This window comes from Pristiophorus japonicus (assembly GCF_044704955.1).
Source record: "Pristiophorus japonicus isolate sPriJap1 chromosome 24 unlocalized genomic scaffold, sPriJap1.hap1 SUPER_24_unloc_1, whole genome shotgun sequence".
NCBI lineage: Eukaryota > Metazoa > Chordata > Chondrichthyes > Pristiophoridae > Pristiophorus > Pristiophorus japonicus.
Genome location: NW_027250648.1, coordinates 2860962 through 2885367, shown reverse-complemented (window position 1 = coordinate 2885367; position 24406 = coordinate 2860962). Strand labels below are relative to the sequence as shown.

At 45.9% G+C, this 24406-nt stretch overlaps 1 pseudogene; it reads left to right on the top strand.

Moving 5' to 3' along the window:
* Window positions 1–24406, top strand: part of LOC139241180 (zinc finger protein 850-like) — a 269295-nt pseudogene that overhangs the window by 18899 nt on the left and 225990 nt on the right.

Sequence of the window (24406 nt, the reverse complement as noted above, 5' to 3'; positions counted from 1 at the left end):
GCAGACTGCAGGAAGATATCAATGGACTGGTCAGGTGGGCAGAACAGTGTCAAATGGAATTCAATCCGGAGATGTGTGAGGTAATGCATTTGGGGAGGGCTAACAAGGCAAGGGGATACACAATAAATGGTAGGACACTGAGAAGTATAGAGGAACAGAGGGACCTTGGAGTGCATGTCCATAGATCCCTGAAGGTAGCAGGACAGGTAAATAAGGTGGTTAAGAAGGCATACAGAATACTTGCCTTTATTAGCCGAGGCATAGAATATAAGAGCAGGGAGGTTACGCTTGGGCTGTATAAAACACTAGTTAGGCCACAGCTGGAGTACTGCGTGCAGTTCTGGTCACCGCATTACAGGAAAGATGTGATTGCACTAGAGAGGGTACAGAGGAGATTTCGGAGGATGTTACCGAGACTGGAGAATTTTAGATATGAGGAAGATTGGATAGGATGGGGTTGTTTTCTTTGGAACAGAGGAGGCTGAGGGGAGACATAATTGAGGTGTATAACATTATGAGGGACCTCAATAGAGTGGATAGGAAGGACCTATTTCCCTCGGCAGATGGTCAACAACCAGGGGGCGGAGATTTAAACTGGTAGGAGGTTTAGAGGGGAAATCTCTTCACCCAGAGATTGGAGGGGGTCTGGAACCCACTGCCTGAAAGAGTAGTAGAGGCAGAAACCCTTGGAGCATTTAAAATGAACTTGGATGTGCACTTGAAGTGCCGTGACCTACAAGGCCACGGACCAAGAGCTGAAAAGTGGGATTAGGCTGGATAGCTCTTTGTCGGCCGGCATGGACGCGATGGGCTGAATGGCCTCCTTCAATGCTGTAAACCTCTGTGATTCTATGATCCTGTACTTACAGTGATGACGTTTGTAAATTATGAGAAATATAGAAGATTAAGGGGTGATTTAATTGAGGTGTTTAAGATGATTAAAGGAGTTGATAGGGTGGATGGAGGGAAACTATTTCCTCTGGTGAGGGAGTCCACAACAAGGGGACACAACATTAAAATCAGAGCCAGGCCGTTCAGGGCTAATGTCAGGAAGCACTTCTTCACACAAATGCTGATTGGCTGTTCTCTTGGTTGGAGAGTCTAGAACTAGGGGTCACAGTCTCAGGATAACGGACGGCCATTTAAGACTAAGATGGGGAGAAATGTCTTCACTCAAAGTGTTGTGAACCTTTGGAATTCTCTGCCCCAACAAGCTGTGGATGCTCAGTCGTTGAGTGTATTCAGGGCTGGGATCGATAGATGTTTGGACACTAAAGGAATCCAGGGATACGGGGATAGTGCGGGAAAATGGAGTTGAGGTAGATCATCAGCCGTGATCTTATTGAATGGCGGAGCAGGTTCGAGGGGCTTTATGATCTACTCCTGCTCCTATTTCTTATGCTCTTAAAGCGTAGTGTAAATCGGGAACTCTGTTCCCCATAAAACGGAGGCTGGGAGCCAATTGAAAATTCCAAAACTGAGATTGATAAATTCTTCTTAGGCAAGGGTATTAAGGGCGATGGAACCAAGGCAGGTAGACTGAGTTAAAATACTGATCAGCCACCATCTAATTGAATGGCAGAACAGGCTCAAGGGGCTGAATGGCCTTTTCGTGTTCCTATGTTCCTACTTACAGTGATGACTTTGTAAACAGCTTTTACAGGGGATTAGAAGGGGAGGATATGCAGACAGGATTAAACCTGGGCCCCTCCTGTTCCTGTGACTCAGTCACACTGGGTGTTACCTTTACCCACTGAGCCATTGGGAGGAGGGTCCAGTGACCCTGCTGGAAAATGCACGTGTGAAGCCTCAGGTGAGGACAGTTGAATAGCCTGTCGACACTCATTATCGAAGTTCTCATATGGAGATTGGGCACATGGGTCACATATTGGAGGGGAACCAGTGAGTGTAGAACTGAACCCAGCCAGAGTCGGCGCTTTCAGGGGTGGAGAGGAGAGAAGGATAAAATAGTAGGAATTTGTGCAATGTACCTTGTGCCTTGCTCTCTCCCTGGATCCTAAAACTACAGAACTCGCTCTTCCCATCTGAAGTCTACAGGCTTAAAACTGAAGCTCGGTGGCCCTCAGCCCCTACTCCTTCATTTACCTCCCCTTATCTCCTCCTCTTTCCCCCTGGGTTGTGTTCCACACTCTGGGCCTTGGGCCTTCCCCGGGGATTCTCAGTATGAACATGGGGGATGTGTGTTGAGACAGGATGTCCCAGCTCTCCACCTTTAAAGGGACAAGGAGAGAACCAGCTGGGCTGAATGGCTCTGCTTTATGACATCACTGCAGTGCCTAGCAACCAACCTCCCTGAGCCCTGATCATTTTGGGCTGAGTTTAGTGTTTGATGGGACAGCATAGAGGCAGCTTTACTCTGTACCTGACCGCAGCCTGTTTCAGGCACACACTCGGTGCTCAGAATACCCGTAGAATACAGTGTAGAACTGAACCCAGCCAGAGTCAGCACCTTCAGGGGAGGAAGAAAACAGCGAGGAGGAAGAAATGATGGAGATGGTGCGGTGGGTTTGGGTTTCAGCACAGAGAGGATGGAGATTTACAGTGTTGCGGGAACAAAACAGGAAAGAACATTCAATAGAAAGTAGAATTGTCTGTTCTGAATTTCTATCCTGTACTTACAGTGATGAGTTTTGTAAACTCCTTTTACAGGGTGTTAGAAGGGGAGGATTTGCAGACGGGAAACTCGAACCAAACTTCGCGTCAAGATCTGACAGTCACTTGATGCATCCGGACCTGAATATCATCGGCCTTTAAATGTGGAAGGAGAAATGTTTGTCTATTCTGTCTGTGGGAAAAGATTTCAAACATCAGTGTGACTGGAAAAGCACCGAGACACACACACACCCGAGTGAGAGTGTTCCAGTGCACTGCCTGTGGAAAGAGCTTTAACCAGTTACACAGCCTGAAAAAACATCGCACCATTCACAGCGGGGAGAAACCGTACACGTATTGTGTGTGTGGACCAGGCTTCAACTGATCGTGCAACGTGGAGAGACACAAGGACACCTGCACCATGGAGAAACCGTGGGAATGTGGGGACTGTGGGAAGGGATTCAATTACCCGTCTGAGCTGGAAATTCATCGACGCAGTCACACCGGGGAGAGGCCGTTCACCTGCCCAGTGTGTGGCAAGGGATTCACTGGGTCATCCAGCCTTGTAGCTCACCAGCGAATTCACACTGGGGAGAGGCCTTTTAAATGTTCGGACTGCGGGAAATGCTTTAAAAGTTCTGGGCACCTGATGCGTCATAAACTTGTTCACTCTGATAAGAGAGCTTTTAAATGTTCTGACTGTGAGAAGAGTTTTAAAACCAAAATGGATCTGCTGACACACCAGCGAGTTCACACTGGGGAGAGACCGTTCACCTGCTCCGTGTGTGGGAAGGGATTCACTCAGTCATCCCACCTGCTGAGACACCAGCGAGTTCACACTGGGGAGAGACCGTTCACCTGCTCCATGTGTGGGAAGGGATTCACTCAGTCATCCAACCTCACTTCCCACTTCCTTGTTCACACCAGCAAGAGGCCTTTTAAATGTTCTGACTGTGAGAAGAGCTTTAAAAGCAGAAGTAGTCTGATGATGCACCAACACACTCACACTGGGGAGAGACCGTTCACCTGCTTCATGTGTGGGAAGGGATTCACTCTGTCATCCAGCCTCACTACACACCAACTTGTTCACACCAGTAAGAGGCCTTTTAAATGTTCTGACTGTGAGAAGAGCTTTAAAAGCAGAAATAGTCTGATGGTGCACCAACGCACTCAAACTGGGGAGAGACCATTTACCTGCTCTGAGTGTGGGAAGCGATTCACTCGTTCATCCAACCTGCTGAAACACCAGCGAGTTCACACAGGGGAGAGGCCGTTTACCTGCTCAGTGTGTGGGAAGCGATTCACTGACCCATCCACCCTGCTGAAACACCAGCGAGTTCACAAGTGACAGCAGGGGTTGGATTCTGCTGTGAATCACACCGGGTCTGAACTGTGTTCATTCTGACAGTTGGGCTGTATTTCCCCTGTAACTGGGCTGGAGTTTAATTTTCTGGATATCTGACAAATAAATCAGCTTTGGTTCCAGCACACAGAGTGTGTCGATTCCTTGATTTCTCCAATATAAGGGGAGACTAATTGTTGTCCTGTTACCGACTGTTCCTTTTTTGGAACTTTTCTCCTTCATTTAACAAAGACCTGTCCTTATGCAGCACCTCACATGACCTCAGGATATCCCAAAGTGCTTTACAGCCAATGAAGTACAACAACATCAAAGTATATTTGAAGTGCATTCACTGTTGTAGTATAGGAAATGCAGCAGATGATTTGCGCACAGCAAGCTGCCATGAACAGCAATGGCCAGATAATCTGTTTCAGTGATATTGGTTGAGAGTTGATGGGGCCTTGGTTGAACGACTCATCTGAAAGATAGCAACGCTGACAGTGCAGCAATCCTGTGCTGTACCTGCCCTGGGAGTGTTTGATGGGACAGTGTAAAGGAAGTTTTACTCTATATCTAATCCCGTGCTGTACCTGACCGGATAATGCTTCAGGCACCAGACTAGGTGCTCAGAATATCCCATTCCTGGACATCCATCACCTCGGTGAGAACATAATTTAACCCAAAGATAGAAACCCATCAGTTCCTCCCCTGGACACAGATGCGGAGGGATCGTGAGTGTCCTGAACATTGTTGTACAGTGTGTTTGATAGTTCATCCCTGGGTCTGAGCCTTTTGGTGATGATTTGAATTTGATGCCCTCGAGTTACTGACTCACCGACTGGTGCAAATAGTTTACTCTCATTTACCTGATCAAATTTTGAACAGCTCCCTCAGATCTCCAATTACCCTTTGTTCTAATGAAAAGAGTCCCAGTTTCCCCAATCTCCTGATAACTAAAGCCTCTCTTCCCTGGTATCGTCTCAGTGAATCTCTCTGCACCCTCTCCATGGTCTCCACATCCTTCCTGGTGTAAGATCCCCAAAACCTGACACATTATTCGAACTGCAGCCTAACCAATGATTAGTACAGGTTTACATGACCTCTGCCCTTTTGTACTCCACACTCCTATTTATAAAACCTAGGATCCCATGTGCTTTATTAACTTGTCCTCCTACTTTTAAAGATTTCTGTATCTGAAGCCCTTGTATGTTTGAGATAATAACACAACTTGGCTAAAACACATTGACATCTCTAATGTGCATCATGGAGAAGAAGTTTAGTCTGAGTTAGAAACTCAAACAATCGATTCACTGCAGACAGGTCACCATGGCAACACTGATAAGACATTCCATTCACTGAGCCCACTGTTGGAATCTGTAATCAGATCAGGGGAAAGAACAGGGTTTGTCTGTTAGTAACCACAATATAAGCTTAAACCAGAGTGAGTAATACAATAGATTAGATTATAATGTGTGATGTTTATACCTATAATTGTGAAACTATAAGAAATAACAACTAACAGCAGCAGGGGAGTTTAGGGATAATGAGAAAATTACTGAAGAAAAGTAGCTGCTGGGAACCAGGGAAAGTGTCCTTGTAAATCACAGATTAGAGAAGTTCCAGCTGTCTTTTCCTCACTTCCTGCCCAAACCCAGCAGAGAAGACAAAGAAGAGTCCGGTGCCAGAGGTGGATCAGTGCAGGGTATAAAAGTGAGGGGAGACTGATGTAAGGGGGCAGTGGGGACTGGAGACACCGGAGATCAAGCTCAGGGCCCCCGAGGTTCCATCCAGCGGGCTGACCTGGTGTCAGTTACTGTGGACACGCGGGACTTGCATGTTTACTCTGATTGATGGATCAGTATAAGATATGGCAGTCGACTGAGAAACTGCTCATCTTATATTTCTTATTAAGGTATTAAAGTTGCTGACACTCGGCTCTCGAATTAATTGGACATAGTTTTAGCTCGAATCAAACCAAACATCACATCAAGATCTGACAAAGTCACTCCATTGACCAGGACCTGAATATCATCGGCCTTTCAATGTTTGCCTGCTCTGTCTGTGGGAAAAGATTTCAAACATCAGTCTGACTGGAACAGTAGTGAGGCACACACACGAGTGAGAGTGTTCCAGTGCACTGACCGTGGAAAGAGCTTTAACCAGTTACACAGCCTGAAAAAACATCGCACCATTCATAGTGGGGAGAAACTGTACACGTGTTCTGTGTGGAAGAGGCTTCAACTAATCATCCAACCTGGGGACACAAGGACACCCGCACCACGGAGAAACCGTAGAAATGTGGGGATTGTGGGAAGGGATTCAATTACCCGTCCCGGCTGGATATTGATGCAGTCACACTGGGGAGAGGCCGTTCACTTGCTCCGTGTGTGGGAAGGTATTCACTCAGTTATCCAGCTCCAGACACACTGGATTGAGTGTGGGTATCTTCTGACACACCGACTTGTTCACACTGTTAAGAGATCATTTAGATGTTCTGACTGTGAAGAGCTTTAAAAGCAAAAAGGATCTACTGACGCACCACGTCCTCACGCTGGGGAGAGGCCGTTCACCAGCTCCGTGTGGGAAGAGATTCGCTCAGTCCTGCACTCTGATCAGATGCCAGCGATTTCACAACTGCTGTTATTGCTGCTGTTAATCACGGCAACGTGGAGGCCCCGACCTGCGAGAAACCACCGGCCGCAGGTCGGGGCCATAAAAGGAGCGGAGGTGCGGCGGTCTGGAGCGTGGAGGCCACTTTCGGGAGCAGCGCGAGTGGTGCAAGAGGGCGATGACTTGGAGAAGGGCGACTGGATTGGACGTCACCAAAATCAAGGTCACTGATTGGAGCGTGGGCATGTACAGCAGGAGCCTGATGGGGCAAAGGAGCAGCGAGAGATTGTAGAGCGACATGATCGGGGCTCAGGAGAGGCGTGAGTTCGGGGCTCAGAAGTGGCGAGGACCCAGGGACAGCACGGGCCAGCCCACACTGCGATATGTGTGTCCACTAGGTCCCTGCAGCAGAGCTGGTCTCCAGTTGCCACGGTCTGTCAAGCCCTGCGGTGGCTGGTGTGCAATGGCCACCACACGTTAATAAAATCCACACACAGGCATCTTCCACCCTTCAATATCATACCCTGGAATATCAGGTCTGTCACTGAAACATTTGTGAACTCATCCCTTTTTGGTGGGGAAGCAAGTCATCCTTGATACGAGGGACCAGCTAAGAAGTAATCAAATCCAGGACTGAATCATGTTCACTATGGCAATCGTGCTTTATTTCTGCTGATGTTGTTAACCTCTATAACTGAGCTTGAGTTTAATATTCTGGATAAATATTAAATAAATCAGCTTTTTTCAAACACTCTGTCGAATATTTGAATTTTCCATAAGAAAGTAAGGGCTAGACTTTCCACTATGATCGCTATTGTGTACAGTTTTGGTCTTGTAACTTGAAAGGACATTCTTGCTATTGAGGGAGTGCAGCGAAGGTTCACCAGACTGATTCCCGGGATGGCGGGACTGACATATCAAGAAAGACTGGATCAACTGGGCTTGTATTCACTGGAGTTCAGAAGAATGAGAGGGGATCTCATAGAAACTTTTAAAATTCTGATGGGTTTAGACAGGTTAGATGCAGGAAGAATGTTTCCAATGTTGGGGAAGTCCAGAACCAGGGGTCACAGTCTAAGGATAAGGGGTAAGCCATTTAGGACCGAGATGAGGAGAAACTTCACCCAGAGAGTAGTGAACCTCTGGAATTCTCTACCACAGAAAGTTGTTGAGGCCAATTCACTAAATATATTCAAAAATGAGTTAGATGAAGTCCTTACTACGAGGGGGATCAAGGGGTATGGCGAGAAAGCAGGAATGGGGTACTGAAGTTGCATGTTCAGCCATGAACTCATTGAATGGCGGTGCAGGCTCGAAGGGCCGAATGGCCTACTCCTGCACCTATTTTCTATGTCTATGTTTCTATGCTATTGCCCGAAAATGGGCAATATTTCCAGCCTTAGTGCTTTTTTATTTTTCATGATCGCTGGAATATCACCCATTTTAAAAAGAGTTAGTTTCGCCTTTTTATTTTGGGCGATAGCCTTAGCGATGTGAAATGGACCTTAGCGATGTATTCAGTTGTGCAAGGCTGGCGTCCATAGCAACGGGCGTTCTGCACATGGGCTTTTTTTTTAGCAGACATTTTCCCGCGATTCGGGAGTTCAGGGGTCATGTGCGCATGCTCAGAAGAGTGAAAGAGAGGGAGAGAGAGAAGGAGAGAGAAAGCAAGCAGTCTGATACCTTGAAAGATGTCTAGTGACACGAGTATGCAGCAGGAGGAACTGTCAGCGAGAAGGAGAGCGAAAGCCTTCTCGGATGAGGCGAATGAGGCCCTCGTTAATGAGGTGGAGAATAGGTGAGGACAAATAACCCGGGGTGGGCGTGGGAAACCTCCCTCTTCCCCGGACCTATCAAAAAATATGGGGCAATATCACCGCCGTTTCTTCTGTGGCCCACGATAGGCGTGAGGCAGATCAGTGCCGCAAGAGGTGGAACAGCCTGGTTGCTTCAGCAAGAGTAAATATTAAATTGTTTTATTTTAAATTGTAATGATCCACTGAATGAATTAGAATGTAAATCTGCCGATTGTAATTAAGCCGGGTAATCTTGGGTAGGTTCTCCGTTAAGATTTGCACTGGGGTCGGAACCTCCACCTTTAAGTCTAATTTTGCTCAGGTGCCTTACATTTAATCAATAGTATTAATTATTATTTAAACGAATGACTGGAAACAGACGGACCGCAAACATTCAGCATTTCTATCGCATTAGTTTAGGAGAATTTTTGTGTGCTGTGAGCAAGTCTTTAACTTGGGCACCATCTCCTTTTCGGTTACGTTGGTGGATGGGGCAGCACTGAGCACTGAGGGGCCTGGTCACCTTTACCCAGACTGTGTCAGTCTCTCCAGCTGCTGTCACTCACACAATGATCCAACCTGGACTGGGGGAGAGCTGCCCTGGCTCACTGTCTGCCCTGGGATACTTTGGGACATTAGCTCCGGCCACACGGAGGTCTCCAAGCACAGCCCATGGACACGGTGCCCCCTCCCATTACAGTCCTGTCATTGCCGAGCTCACCAGCGGTCCAGATTTTCTCTTCCCCCGCCCCCTGGGCGAACTCCATCAATTCAAATAACCACCTACCTCCCCTCAGACGCCGAATGGCACGGCCCGTGGATGGGACCTTTCCTGGAGATTGTACACGAGATGTTTGGTGTCAAGCAATAGTTCCTAAACACGATCTTGTTAAATATTTTCTCTGAACGTAGATGTTATATCCATTATGGGTACAAAATGTATTAGCCTATAACGTTAAGTTATGGATGAATAGAATGTGGGGTGACAATATCTGTTGTGTTTCCGTAATAGTACTTGTCAATTAGCTTAAGCTATGCTCATGTCAGGTTTACAGAGGAAGATATCCAAGAATCATGCAGAGCAGAGACGGACTGGAGGAGGGCCTGCTGAGCTTCACCCGCTCACAGACTTGGAGGAGCATGCCGCAGTATTAGTGGTCACCCACAATCGTTCTGCCACCCGCAGATCCTGTTGTTGCACCAGGTGAGTAATGTGTAAAGCAGTAGTAAAGCTGTGGTAATTTAAAGTAATTTAATGGCATTTCATTATAATATATGAATGATGTAATGTTATCCATGCAGCTTCTGTACTCTCAGGTTAATCATATGTAACGTCTCTTGTTCACATTTTTTGCAGTAGTGTTGCTCTTCGAACATATGCCAGCGCAGTGCAAGCATTCTCATGTCTACCCTTCTCTTCTAATAACCTCAATTATGTTTTGCAGCTACCCAGACTCCCGAGGCCCCTGCCCCAACACCTGTACCACTGTAGGTGGTCATCACCACGGGTGAGGAACAAGAATCTGAGGAGGAGGAAGATGACCCAGAGCTTTCATCTGTGGTACCTGCTGCCACGTCATCATCAACAGATAAAGTAGCGGGGCCAAGCGGCTTGCAGTAGGCCACTCCAAGGCATCCAGTGCCCACGCTGACCCCGCGGAGGTTGAGTCAGCGAGGTAGGCACGCGCTGCGATGGGCAGATCCAAATGAAGACATGGTCTTACTGCCTATCACATCAAGTCCCAAACATGTTCCGTTTGTGTACATGGCTTGTGGGTGTGATAGACTCAACTGTAGTGTCTCACTTTACACTCATCTGAAGTTCTGGTGACCCACCCCTTTATAGAACTATCTTGGATAAGATTTTAAATGTTATTTTCTGCACCAGTTATCCCATTTTGGATCTGATTTTTTAAAACTCCTCCACACATGTTGCATGTGACAGCCTTTGAAATGTTCTGATCTTTGTAATTGTCACTGCTGATTTTGATGGGTCTTGTTGATTTCATCTCTTGTTACTATCATATCTTGCACTATTTCTTTAATCGAGATCATTGTTTCAAATACTTTCTTTATCATGTCATTAGGTCCTCCATTGATCCCCGTCAATAATCCTTGGTTACAGGCTGGGTTTGGGTGTAGGTTTAGGGATTAGTGGTTGGGGCCGGTGGTTATTGGTTGGGGATAGTCGATACAATGTTCGGTTTACGAGTTAGTGATTAGGGTTAGAAACCACTATTGACAACGCAGTATCACTAGACCCATCGATTTTAATTTCATTTTTTTATAAACCTCACGCAGACAAGTTTAAAAAAAAACAGCCTCATGAATTGTTCATTCCAGGAACCTTTTTTCTGACCGAGTCTGCTTTCCTTCCTCCTTTCACATCTCGACATTTCTCAGAAAAAAACATCAGGGACATTAGACTTTGGGACAAGAACATGTGGATCCAGGTGTTGCGCTGGTTACATCCAATTATCGGCCTGCCTGAAAAGGGCTTCTGACAATAACCTATCACCAGGCCCCACCAGTCCCCAACAGTCCCCAACTAATTCCACCGTCAGAACTTCATCCATTACCCGCCTTCCACCCTCACTACAGCTGGATTCACAACCATAACCCATACTGAGGCTCTCCCATTCCCATTTTGTGTCTCAGTGTAAGTGGTCCCAGGATTGGGTGTCTCAGTGTAAGTGGTCCCAGGATTGCGTGTCTCAGTGTAAGTGGTCCCTGCACAGACAGGAAGGAATCTTTCCCCCAGCCACAATGACATCACTGAGGGATTGCCTGCGGGGTTCAAGTCTCTGGTGGGTTTGTGTTTCAACAGCGCTTCTTCACTGGGACTGAGGCAAACCTGCAGCCCAGCAATGTGTTTAGCACAGAATGATCCCACTCAAATCTATTCTCTACTAACACTGGCCACATTCATTCACCAGAAACAGCTCCGTGCCCGCGAGTAACTACAGCCCTGCGCCTGACTTCAGTTAAACACACAATTCAAAACATTGTAAAGAGAAACAAACCTCATTATACTTCAACAGTCTATTCGGGGCAGTGAGCCCCCCTCACCCCAGAATAGGTGGGATAAACGGGTCATTTTCAGATTGGCAAACTGTAACTAGCGGGGTGCCGCAGGGATCAGTGGTGCGGCCTCAACTATTTACAATCTATATTAATGACTTGGGTGAAGGGACAGAGTGTAACGAAGCCAAATTTACTGATGATACAAAGATAGGTGGGAAAGCAAGTTGTGAAGAGGAGACAAAGAATCTGCAAAGGGATATAGAAAGTGGGCAGAAATTTGGCAGATGGAGTATAATGTGGGAAAATGTGAGATTATCCACTTTGGTAGGAAGAATAAAAAAGCAAATTATTACTTAAATAGAGAGAGACTTCAAAATGCTGCGGTACAGAGGGACCTGGGGGTCCTTGTACGTGAAACACAAAGTTAGTATGCAGTTACAGCAAGTAATCAGGAAGGCAAATGGAATGCTGGCCTTTATTGCAAGGGGGATGGAATATAAAAGCAGAGAAGTCCTAGTACAACTGTACAGAGTATTGGTGAGGCCACAGCTGGAGTACTTCATTCAGTTTTGGTCTCCTTATTTAAGGAGGGGTATACTTGCATTGGCGAGAAGATTCTCCAGGTTGATTCTTGAGATGAAGGGGTTGTCTTATGAAAAAAGGTTGAGCAGGTTGGGCCTATACTCATTGAAGTTTAGAAGAATGAAAGGTGATTTTATTGAAACGTATAAGATTCTGAGGGGGCTTGACAGGGTAGATGCAGAGAGGGTGTTTCCGCTCGTAGAGGGAAACTGGAACTTGGGGGCATAGTTTCAGAGTAAGGGGTCACCCATTTAAAACAGAGATGGGGGAATTTCTTCTCTCAGGGGGTCGTGAATCTTTGGAATTGTCTACCCCAGAGAGCTGTGGAGGCTGGGTCATTGAATATATTTAAGGTGGAGATGGGGGACTCGAGGGTTATGAAGAGCGGGCAGGGAAGTGAAGTTGAGGCCAAGATCAGATCAGCCATGATCTTATAGAATGGCGGAGGAGGCTCGAGGGTCCAAATAGCCGATTCCTGTTCCTATTTCTTATGTAAGCAAATGCAAGCAAAAATCCGAGCTTGAGCCAATCTACACCGCCAATATGTGTAGCATATAATGCCCAATATCTACACAATGTAGAATATAATACATACTAAAAGTTATCCCGAGGGACTGCCTATGAAAATACACAATACAGCACTATGTTTTGTGACAAGCTTCGCAGAGGCGCAATTTGGCTCTGATTTATAATGAACATTAATATTGACGTGTTAATATTTGCCCAATTGAACAGGGTTACTTCTCTGCAGACGCAGAAGCAATCCCACAAAGATTCAAAATTAGAGACCATGGGGAGATTATGAGAAAGTGCTCAATCATAGGATTTCAGGAACAGAAACATTGAGATTTGTCTAGCCTGCCATCACTGGCATCAAAAGGCCGTACTGACGGATCCCTGCGATATCTGTTCAGAAACAGCCCCAGTATAATGCCAAATATATATTTTTCCTCCCTCCCTCCCAGTCCACTTCAAAGCTCTCAGATACCTTCTGGAGGAGGCGATGGACGCGTAGTCGCTTTTAAGACAAAAATGGTAAAGAATTCTGGTTTGGGTGCCATACTAGCAAGATGCTGCTGTAAGGAAGGGACGAGGGTGTCTAATCTTCGAGCCAGAAACTTCCCACTTTGAAGAGCAGGGAAAGGCCTGCCTCTAGGGGAAAGTGGCCAAGTAGATGTGGCCCTTACGGCTAAAGGGATCAAGGGGTATGGAGAGAAAGCAGGAAAGGGGTACTGAGGTGAATGATCAGCCATGATCTTATTGAATGGTGGTGCAGACTCGAAGGGCTGAATGGCCTACTCCTGCACCTATTTTCTATGTTCCTCTTTCACCCCAAATCTCCAACCTGCTCACTGCAACTCCTTTCACCCCTACTCTCCAATCCCCTCAGCCCAACCCCTCCTTCATCCCTACTCTCCAAACCCCCCTCAGCCCAACCCATCCTTCACCCTACTCTCCAACCGCCCCGGTCACCCCAACCTCTCCTTCACCCCTACTTTCCAACCTCCATCACCCCAACCTCTCCTTCACCCCTACTTTCCAACCCCCAATTGATGTCAGTCAGGATTTGAAAGCTATTTATAACTGCATCAAGGGGCTCTTACAGTTGGGATCTTTATTCTGTCCACTCGAGGAGTTAGATAACAGACTTTCTCCTGTGAATATAGAGCTGTAGTATTAGTCGTGATGTGTTTACTTGTTCAGCTTGTTGTCTCTAAACCTTGTGGTCTCAGACACCAGATAATCAAGCTCACAACAACAGAGTGTCTTTTGCTGACATTATGAACAGCACTGCAAAAATACTGACAGTATAGTTACCTGATCTGGAGAGCAGGGATAATGCAGTGGATTCCGAGCTCTCCTCTCCCCAGGTGTGTCTAACAAGCTGCGGTTACACTGGCGATATTGAAATTGAACTTATTTGCTACATTCCTGATCTGACTCTGCTCAAACCATAATAACAAGGCTATCTGTGCATTGTTCTGCCTGTGACCACAAGGCTGCGTCACTGCCACACACACATACCATTCCTTGTTTCACATCTCCATACAAACACCATCTCTTTACACATCCCCTTTCTACTCAATTGCAGCAGACATGAGCAGGGACACAAGGCTCATTCAAAGACACACATTTCATAACAGCAAAGGTTACACTGAGATAAATCTTCAGTCCGTTTTGATTCAGGCAAAATACAGAGCAGTCGAGCAGCTCACTGGCAGCTTAACAGAGTCTCATCGGCCTGGAATATACAGCAGGATTATTGGGCCATCATCTGGCTACTTGTTCACCTTTTGTTCAATACATCTGCTGGATGGATTTAAATTGAAAACTAAGTTTGCAGGCGTGATGCCCCATTCACACATTGAAGGGGAGAGAGATGCTGTGGGGTACACGGTAAGTCCAGTAACTGAAAGGGATTAACAGACTGGGTTTTGTGTTTAGTGATCCTGGGCGTGTTACGTTGGTAACCTTACCTGATCTCAAGGCTAAGAGAGGCACTCTGGAAGGTATGGGGAGCTGGGACTTGTCCATGAGAATAACCGAAGGTATGAGAGCTGAAATAATCTCGAATTAAAAAGGAGAAAAGGCCCCAAAATGGAGCAGTCGGTAACAGGATATCAATTAGTCTCCTCTTACCTTGGAGACATTAAATACTCAACACACTGTGTATTTGAAACAAAGCCGATTTATTTGGCATTGATCCAGAATATTAATCTCCAGCCAGTTATAGGGGTCATTAACATCAAGAGAAACAAATCCCAACAGTCAGAATGAACATGGTTCAGTCCTGAATGTGATTATCAGCAACAATAACAGCAGAATCCAACTTCGGTCGAAATGTGTGAACTCGCCGGTGTCTCAGCAGGCTGGATGAAGCAGTGAATCCCTTCCCACACACAGAGCAGGTGAACGGCCTCTCCCCAGTGTGAACTCGCTGGTGTATCAGCAGCTGGGTTGATGCAACAAATCCCTTCTGACACACGGAGCAGGAGTACAGTTTCTCCCCAGTGTGAATGTGTTGGTGTATCACGGTTTCTCCGTGGTGCAGGTGTCCTTGTGTCTCTCCAGGTTGGATGATCAGTTGAAGTCTGGTCCACACACAACACGTGTATGGTTTCTCCCCACTGTGAATGGTGCGATGTTTTTCAGGCTGTGTAACTGGTTAAAGCTCTTTCCACAGTCAGTGCACTGGAACACTCTCACTCATAGAAAAAAAAACATAGACATAGAAAATAGGTGCAGGAGTAGGCCATTCGGCCCTTCTAGCCTGCACTGCCATTCAATGAGTTCATGGCTGAACATGCAACCTCAGTACCCGCTTCCCGCTTTCTCGCCATACCCCTTGATCCCCCTAGTAGTAAGGACTTCATCTAACTCCCTTTTGAATATATTTAGTGAATTGGCCTCAACAACTTTCTGTGGTAGAGAATTCCACAGGTTCACCACTCTCTGGGTGAAGAAGTTTCTCCTCATCTCGGTCCTAAATGGCTAACCCCTTATCCTTATCCTTAGACTATGACCCCTGGTTCTGGACTTCCCCAACATTGGGAATATTCTTCCTGCATCTAACCTGTCTAAAGCCGTCAGAATTTTAAAAGTTTCTATGAGGTCCCCTCTCATTCTTCTGAACTCCAGTGAATACAAGCCCAGTTGATCCAGCCTTTCTTGATAGGTCAGTCCCACCATCCCGTGAATCAGTCTGGTGAACCTTCGCTGCACTTCCTCAATAGCAAGAATGTCCTTCCTCAAGTTAGGAGACCAAAACTGTACACAATACTCCAGGTGTGGCCTCACCAAGGCCCTGTACAACAGTAGTAACACCTCCCTGCCCCTGTACTCAAATCCGCTCGCTATGAAGGCCAACATGCCATTTGCTTTCTTAACCGCCTGCTGTACCTGCATGCCAATCTTCAATGACTGATGTACCATGACACCCTGGTCTCGTTGCACCTCCCCTTTTCCTAATCTGTCACCATTCAGATAATAGTCTGTCTCTCTGTTTTTACCACCAAAGTGGATAACCTCACATTTATCCACATTATACTTCATCTGCCATGCATTTTCCCACTCACCTAACCTATCCAAGTCACTCTGCAGCCTCATAGCATCCTCCTCGCAGCTCACACTGCCACCCAACTTAGTGTCATCCGCAAATTTGGAGATACTACATTTAATCCCCTCGTCTAAATCATTAATGTACAGTGTAAACAGCTGGGGCCCCAGCACAGAACCTTGCGGTACCCGACTAGTCACTGCCTGCCATTCTGAAAAGTACCCATTTACTCCTACTCTTTGCTTCCTGTCTGCCAGCCAGTTCTCAATCCACGTCAGCACACTACCCCCAATCCCATGTGCTTTAACTTTGCACATTAATCCCTTGTGTGGGAACTTGTCGAAAGCCTTCTGAAAGTCCAAATATATCACATCAACTGGTTCTCCCTTGTCCACTCTACTGAAAACATCCTCAAACAATTCCAGAAGATTTGTCAGGCATGATTTCCCTTTCACAAATCCATGCTGACTTGGACCTATCATGTCACCTCTTTCCAAATGCGCTGCTATGACATCCTTAATAATTGATTCCATCATTTTACCCACTACTGAGGTCAGGCTGACCAGTCTATAATTCCCTGTTTTCTCTCTCCCTCCACTCGATAGGAACTGATCCAGAGTCAATGGAATGTCGGAAAATGACTGTCAATGCATTCGCTATTTCCAAGGACACCTCCTTAAGTACTCTGGGATGCAGTCTATCAGGCCCTGGGGATTTATCGGCCTTCAATCCCATCAATTTCCCCAACACAATTTCCCGACTAATAAAGATTTCCCTCAGCTCCTCCTTCTTACTAGACCCTCTGACCCCTTTTATATCCGGAAGGTTGTTTGTGTCCTCCTTAGTGAATACCGAACCAAAGTACTTGTTCAATTGGTCTACCATTTCTTTGTTCCCCGTTATGACTTCCACTGATTCTGACTGCAGGGGACCTATGTTTGTCTTCACTAACCGTTTTCTCTTTACATATCTGTAGCAACTTTTGCAATCCGTCTTAATGTTCCCTGCAAGCTTCTTCTCGTACTCCATTTTCCCTGCCCTAATCAAACCCTTTGTCCTCCTCTGCTGAGTTCTAAATTTCTCCTAGTCCCCGGGTTCGCTGCTATTTCTGGCAAATTCGTATGCCACTTCCTTGGCTTTAATACTATCCTGATTTCCCTTGATAGTCACGGTTGAGCCACCTTCCCTTTTTTATTTTTACGCCAGACAGGAATGTACAATTGTTGTAGTTCATCCATGCGGTCTCTAAATATCTGCCATTGCCCATCCACAGTCAACCCCTTAAGTATCATTCGCCAATCTATCCTAGCCAATTCATGCCTCATACCTTCAAAGTTACCCTTCTTTAAGTTCTGGACCGTGGTCTCTGAATTAACTGTTTCATTCTCCATCCTAATGCAGAATTCCACCATATTATGGTCACTCTTCCCCAAGGAGCCTCGCACAACAAGATTGCTAATTAATCCTCTCTCATTACACAACACCCAGTCTAAGATGGCCTCCCCCCTAGTTGGTTCCTCGACATATTGGTCGCGAAAACCATCCCTTATGCACTCTAGGAAATGCTCCTCCACTGTCTTGCTTCCAGTTTGGTTAGCCCAATCTATGTGCATATTAAAGTCACCCATTATAACTGCTGCACCTTTATTGCATGCACCCCTAATTTCCTGTTTGATGCCCTCCACACCATCACTATTACTGTTTGGAGGTCTGTACACAACTCCCACTAACGTTTTTTGCCCTTTGGTGTTCTGCAGCTCTACCCATATAGATTCCACATCATCCAAGCTAATGTCTTTTCTAACTATTGCATTAATCTCCTCTTTAACCAGCAATGCTACCCCACCTCCTTTTCCTTTTGTTCTATCCTTTCTGAATGTTGAATACCCCTGGATGTTGAGTTCCCAGCCCTGATCATCCTGGAGCCATGTCTCCGTAATCCCAATCACATCATATTTGTTAACATCTATTTGCACAGTTAATTCATCCACCTTATTACGGATACTCCTTGCATTAAGACACAAAGCCTTCAGGCTTGTTTTTTTTTTAACATCCTTGGTCCTTTTAGAATTTTGCTGTACAGTGGCCCTTTTTGTTCTTTTTCTTGGGTTTCTTTGCCCTCCACTTTTCCTCATCTCCTTTCTGTCTTTTGCTTTTGTCTCCTTTTTGTTTTCCTCTGTCTCACTGCATTGGTTCCCATCCCCCTGCCATATTAGTTTAACTCCTCCCCAACAGCATGATCAAACACTCCCCCGAGGACATTGGTTCCGGTCCTGCCCAGGTGCAGACCGTCCGGTTTGTTCTGGTCCCACCTCCCCCAGAACCGGTTCCAATGCCCCAGGAATTTGAATCCCTCCCTGCTGCACCACTGCTGAAGCCACGTATTCATCTGCGCTATCCTGCGATTCCTACTCTGACTAGCACGTGGCATTGGTAGCAATCCCGAGATTACTACTTTTGAGGTCCTACTTTTTAATTTAGCTCCAAGCTCCTTAAATTTGTTTTGTAGGACCTCATCCCTTTTTTTAACCTATGTCGTTGGTACCAATGTGCACCACGACAACTGGCTGTTCTCCCTCCCTTTTTAGAATGTCCTGCACCCGCTCCGAGACATCCTTGACCCTTGCACCAGGGAGGCAACATACCATCCTGGAGTCTCGGTTGCGGCCGCAGAAACGCCTATCTATTCCCCTCACAATTGAATCCCCTATCACTATTGCTCTCCCACTCTTTTTCCTGCCCTCCTGTGCAACAGAGCCAGCCACGGTGCCATGAACTTGGCTGCTGCTGCGCTCCCCTGATGAGTCATCCCCCTCAACAGCACTCAAAGCAGTGTATCTGTTTTGCAGGGGGATGACCACAGGGGACCCCTGCACTACCTTCCTTGCACTACTCTTCCTGCTGGTCTTCCATTCCCTAGCTGGCTGTGGTTCCTTCTCCTGTGGTAAGACCAACTCGCTACACGTGCTACTCACGTCATTCTCAGCATCGTGGATGCTCCAGAGTGAATCCACCCTCAGCTCCAATTCCGCAACGCGGTCAGTCAGGAGCTGGAGGCGGATACACTTCCCGCACACGTAGTCGTCAGGGACACCGGAAGTGTCCCTGAGTTCCCACATGGTACAGGAGGAGCATATCACGTGATCGAGCTCTCCTGCCATGAATTAACCCTCAGATACCCTTAAATTAACAACAATGTTAAAAGTTACTGACTGATATAAAAAAGAAAAAGAAAAGCTACTCACCAATCACCAGACAATCACTTACCCCCTTGGCTGTGACGTCACCTTTCTGTTTCTTTCTACTTCTTTTTTGCCCTCTCCCTGTAGCTGCACAAGTACCCCAGACTCGCGTCTCTCCACGCACCTCCTGACGCCTCTCGCGGCCTTTTGTAGGCCTCTCGCCGACCCCGGACTCATATCTCTCCACGCACCTCCCGACGCCTCTCGCGGCCTTTTGTAGGCCTCTCGCCGACCCCGGACTCACGTCTCGGCTGTGTGTGTCTCGGTGCTTTTCCAGTCACACTGATGTTTGAAATCTTTTTCCACAGACAGAACAGGCAAACATTTCTCCTTCCATATTCAAAGGCCGATGATATTCAGGTCCTGATGCATCGAGTGACTGTCAGATCTTGATGTGATGTTTGGTTTGAGTTTCCCATTTACATATTTCCCCCTTCTAACACCCTGTAAAAGGAGTATATAAAAGACATCACTAAATACAGGAGAGAAATTCAGGATTTTTTCCCAAACATTTTCCCACCACTGAGGTTAGGCTGACTGGCCTGTAATAACTCGGTCTATCCCTTTCTCCCTTTTTAAACAAAGGTACAACATTAGCAATCCTCCAGTCTTCTGGCACCACACCTGTAGCCAGAGTGGATTGGAAAATGATGGTCAGAGCCTCTGCTATTTCCTCTTTTGCTTCTCTTCACAACCTGGGATACATTTCATCTGAGATTTATCCAGTTTCAAAGCTGCCAAGCCTCTTAATACTTCCTCTCTAACTATGTTTATCTCATCTAATATTTCACACTCCTCCTCCCTCATTGCAAAGTCTGCATCACCCCTCTCTTGTGACAACAGATACAGAGTATTCATTAAGAATCATACCCACATCTTCTGCCTCCACACACAGATTTCCTTTGTGGTCTCTAATGGGCCCCACTCTTTCTCTAGTTATCCTCTTAATGTATTTATAATGTCTACCTGTCCTGCAACCTTCATGGATCTGTGGATATACACTCCAAGGTCCCTCTGTTCCTCTACACTTCTCAGTGTCCTACCATTCATTGTGTATCCCCTTGCCTTGTTAGCCCTCCCTAAATGCATGACCTCACACTTCTCGGGATTGAATTCCATTTGCCACTGATCTGCAAACCTGATCAGTCCATTGACATCTTCCTGTAGTCTACAGCTTTCTTCTTCATTATCAACCACAAGGCCAATTTTTGTAACATCTGCAAACTTCTTAATCATACCCCCAATATTCAAGTCCAAATCATTGATAAAAAAGGGACCTAGTACTGAGCCCTGCAGAACCCCACTGGAAACAGCCTTCCAGTCACAAAAACACCCATCAACCATTACCCTTTGCTTCCTGCCTTCGAGCCAATTTTGGATCCAATTTGCCCCTTTGCTTTGGATTCCATGGGCTTTTGCTTTTGTGACCAGTCTGCCATGTGGAACTTTATCAAAAACCTTGCTAAAATTCACATACACGACATCAAACGCACTGCCCTCATTGACCCTCCTGTATAGCCCCTCAAAAAATTCAATCAAGATAATCAAAACCAAGCTTCCCTTAACAAATCCATGCTGACTGATCTTGATTAATCCGGGTCTTTCCAAATGAAGATTTATCCTGTCCCTCAGAATTTTTTCTATAATTTTCCCACCACCGAGCTTAGGCTCTCCCCGGCTTGTACTGGTCCCACCTCCCCCAGAAACATCCCCAATGCCTCAGGAATCTAAAGCCTTCCCTCCTGCATCATCTCAAGCCACATATTCATCTGCTCTATCCTCCTATTTCTGTACTCACCAGCACGTGGCACCAGAAGTAATCCGGAGATTACTACCTTTGAGGTCCTGTTTTTTAATCTCTTTCCTAGCTCCCTAAAATCTGCCTGAAGGACCTCATCCCGCTTTCTACCTTTGTCATTGGTGCCAATACGGACCACGACCTCTGGCTATTCACCCTGCCCGCCCCCTCAGAATGTCCTGTAGCCGTTCAGTGACAACCTTGACCCTGGCACCAGGGAGGCAACACATGACCCCTGGAGTCACGTCTGCAGCCACACAAACACCTGTCTGTTCCCCAAGTATCAAATCCCCTACCACTATTGCTCTTCCACTCTTCTTCCTTCCCTCCTGTGCAGCTGAGCCACCAGTGGTTCCGTGGAGTATTTTAAAGGCTGATGCCACCAGCCATCTCCTCCAGCACAGAACGTGTCTCACTACCAACAGAAAGGATGTTACTTTAACTACTACGAATGCATAATGAGGGGAAACTCATAATAGGAACTCCAGGGAAACAAAATACTGACAAATGTTAAACTGTTTTGTTGACAAAAGAAACCTCGATTTCACTTTTAAAAGATAAATTCTTTAAGAGGGGTTCACAGACTCACCTGACAGGCCGACTCAGGATCCACCTCTCAATTAGTTGCAGAACACGCTGCTGGTTGCCCTGTTGGTTCCAGGGCAATCAATCATCACTCGCCAACATTACGCTGCCAGATTAAGTTGAGGGGCTCAGAGGAAGTAATAAATTGAGGCCTTGAGTCTGAGTTAAGAAATAAAATTAGAGAAGCATGATTAAATGAACGAGGAGAGGCAACAAAAGGGTGCAATCCTAAAGGGGGCGCATGAACAGTGAGACCTGCGGGTATATGTGCACAAATCACTGAATGTGGCAGGACAGGTTGAGAAAGCAGTTAAAAAAGCTTACAGGATCCTGGGCATAAGAACATAAGAAATATTAACAGGAGTAGGTCATATGGCCCCTCGAGCCTGCTCCGCCTTTCAATAAGATCATGGCTGAACTGATAATGGACTCAGCTCCACTTCCCCGCCCGCTCCCCATAACCCCTTATTGGTTAAGAAACTGTCGATTTCTGTCTTAAATATATTCAATGTCCCAGCTTCCACAGCTCTCTGAGGCAGCAAATTCCACAGACTTACAACCATCTGAGAGAAGAAATTTCTCCTCATCTCTGTTTTAAATGGGCAGTCCCTTATTCTAAGATCATGCCCTCTAGTTCTAGTCTCCCCCATCAGTGGAAACATCCTCTCTGCATCCACCTTGTCAAGCCCCCTCATAATCGTATACATTTCGAATGAGATCGCCTCTCATTCTTCTGAATTCCAATGAGTAGAGGCCCAAGCTACTCAACCTTTCCTCATAAGTCAACCCCCTCATCTCCGGAATCAACTGAGTGAGCCTTCTCTGAACTGCCTTCAAAGCAAGTATATCCTTTCGTAAATATGGAAACCAAAACTGCACACGGTATTCCATGTGTGGCCTCACCAATACCTTATATAGCTGTAGTAAGACTTCCCTGCTTTTATACTCCATCCCCTTTGCAATAAAGGTCAAGATATCATTGGCCTTCCTGATCACTTGCTGTATCTACATACTAACCTTTTGTGTTTCATGCACCAGGACCCCCAGGTCCCGCTGTACTGCGGCACTTTGCAATCTTTCTCCATTTAAATAATAACTTGCTGTTTGATTTTTTTCTGCCAAAGTGCATGATCTCACACTTTCCAACATTATACTCCATCTGCCAAATTTTTGCCTGTATATGTCCTTTTGCACATTGCTTTTCCTCCCATCTTTGTATCATCAGCAAACTTGGCTACGTTACATTCAGTCCCTTCTTCCAAGTCGATAATATAGATTGTAAATAGTTGGGGTCCCAGCACTGATCCCTGCGGCCTCCCACTAGTTACTGGTTGCCAACCAGAGAATGAACCATTTATCCCGACACTCTGTTTTCTATTAGTTAGCCAATCCTCCATCCATGCTAATATATTACCCCCAATCCCGTGAACTTTTATGTGGCACCTTGTGAAATGCCTTCTGGAAGTCCAAATACACCACATCCACTGTTTCCCCTTTATCTACCCTGTTCATTACATCCTTAAAGAATTCCATCAAATTTGTCAAACATGACTTCCCCTTCATAAATCCATGCTGACTCTGTCTGACCAAATTTTGCTTTTCCAAATGACCTACTACTGCTTCTTTAATAATAGACTCCAACATCTTCCCAACCACAGATGTTTGGCTAACTGGTCTAACGTTTCCTGCCTTTTGTCTGCCTCCTTTTTTTTTAAATAGGGGCGGTACATTTGCAGTTTTCCAATCTGCTGGGACCTCCCCAGAATCCAGGGAATTTTAGTAAATTACAACCAATGCATCCACTATCCCTGCCGCTACTTCTCTTAAGACTCTAGATACAAGCCATCAGGTCCAGGGGATTTATCCGCCATTAGTCCCATTATTTTACTGAGTACCACCTCCTTAGTGATTGTGATAAGTTCCTCCCCCCCATAGCCCCTAGACTACAGTCGGAATATTGTTAGTGTCCTCTACCGTAAAGACTGATACAAAATATTTGTTCAGAGTTTCTGCCATCTCCATGTTCCCCATTACTAATTCCTCGGTCTTGTTCTCTAAGGGACCAACATTTACTTTAGCCACTCTTTTTCTTTTTATATACCTAGAGAAACTCTTGCTATCTGTTTTTATATTTTACGCAAGTTTACTTTCAAGGCCTACCTTCCCTTTCTTAATCATTTTTTTAGTCATTCTTTGCTGGCTTTTAAAAGCTTCCCAATCTTCTGTCCTCCCAGTAGTTTGTATGCCCTTGTTTTTAATTGGATATCGTCCTTTATTTCTTTAGTTAGCCACGGATGGCTATCTTTTCACTTACACCCTTTGCTCCTCACTGGAATATATTTTTCTTGACAGTTGTGAAATATCTCCTTAAATGTACATCACTGCTCATCAACCGTCCTATACTTTAATCTATTTTCCCAGTCCATTTTAGCCAACTCTGCCCTCATACCTTTGTAGTCTCCTTTATTTAAGCTTAGTACGCTGGTTAGAGATCCAACTTTCTCACCCTCCATCTGAATTTGAAATTCAACCATGCTATGATCACTCATTCTGAGAGGATTCTTTACTGGGAGATTGTTTATTAATCCTGTCTCATTACACAGGTAATGATAGCCTGCTCCCTGGTTGGTTCCATTATGTACTACTCAAGGAACCCATCCCTTACGTACTCTACTAACTCCTCCTCAAGGCTACCCTGATCAATATGGAGTTTAACATCACCCATGATTAATGGTGTTCTCTTTTAATGGTGGCATA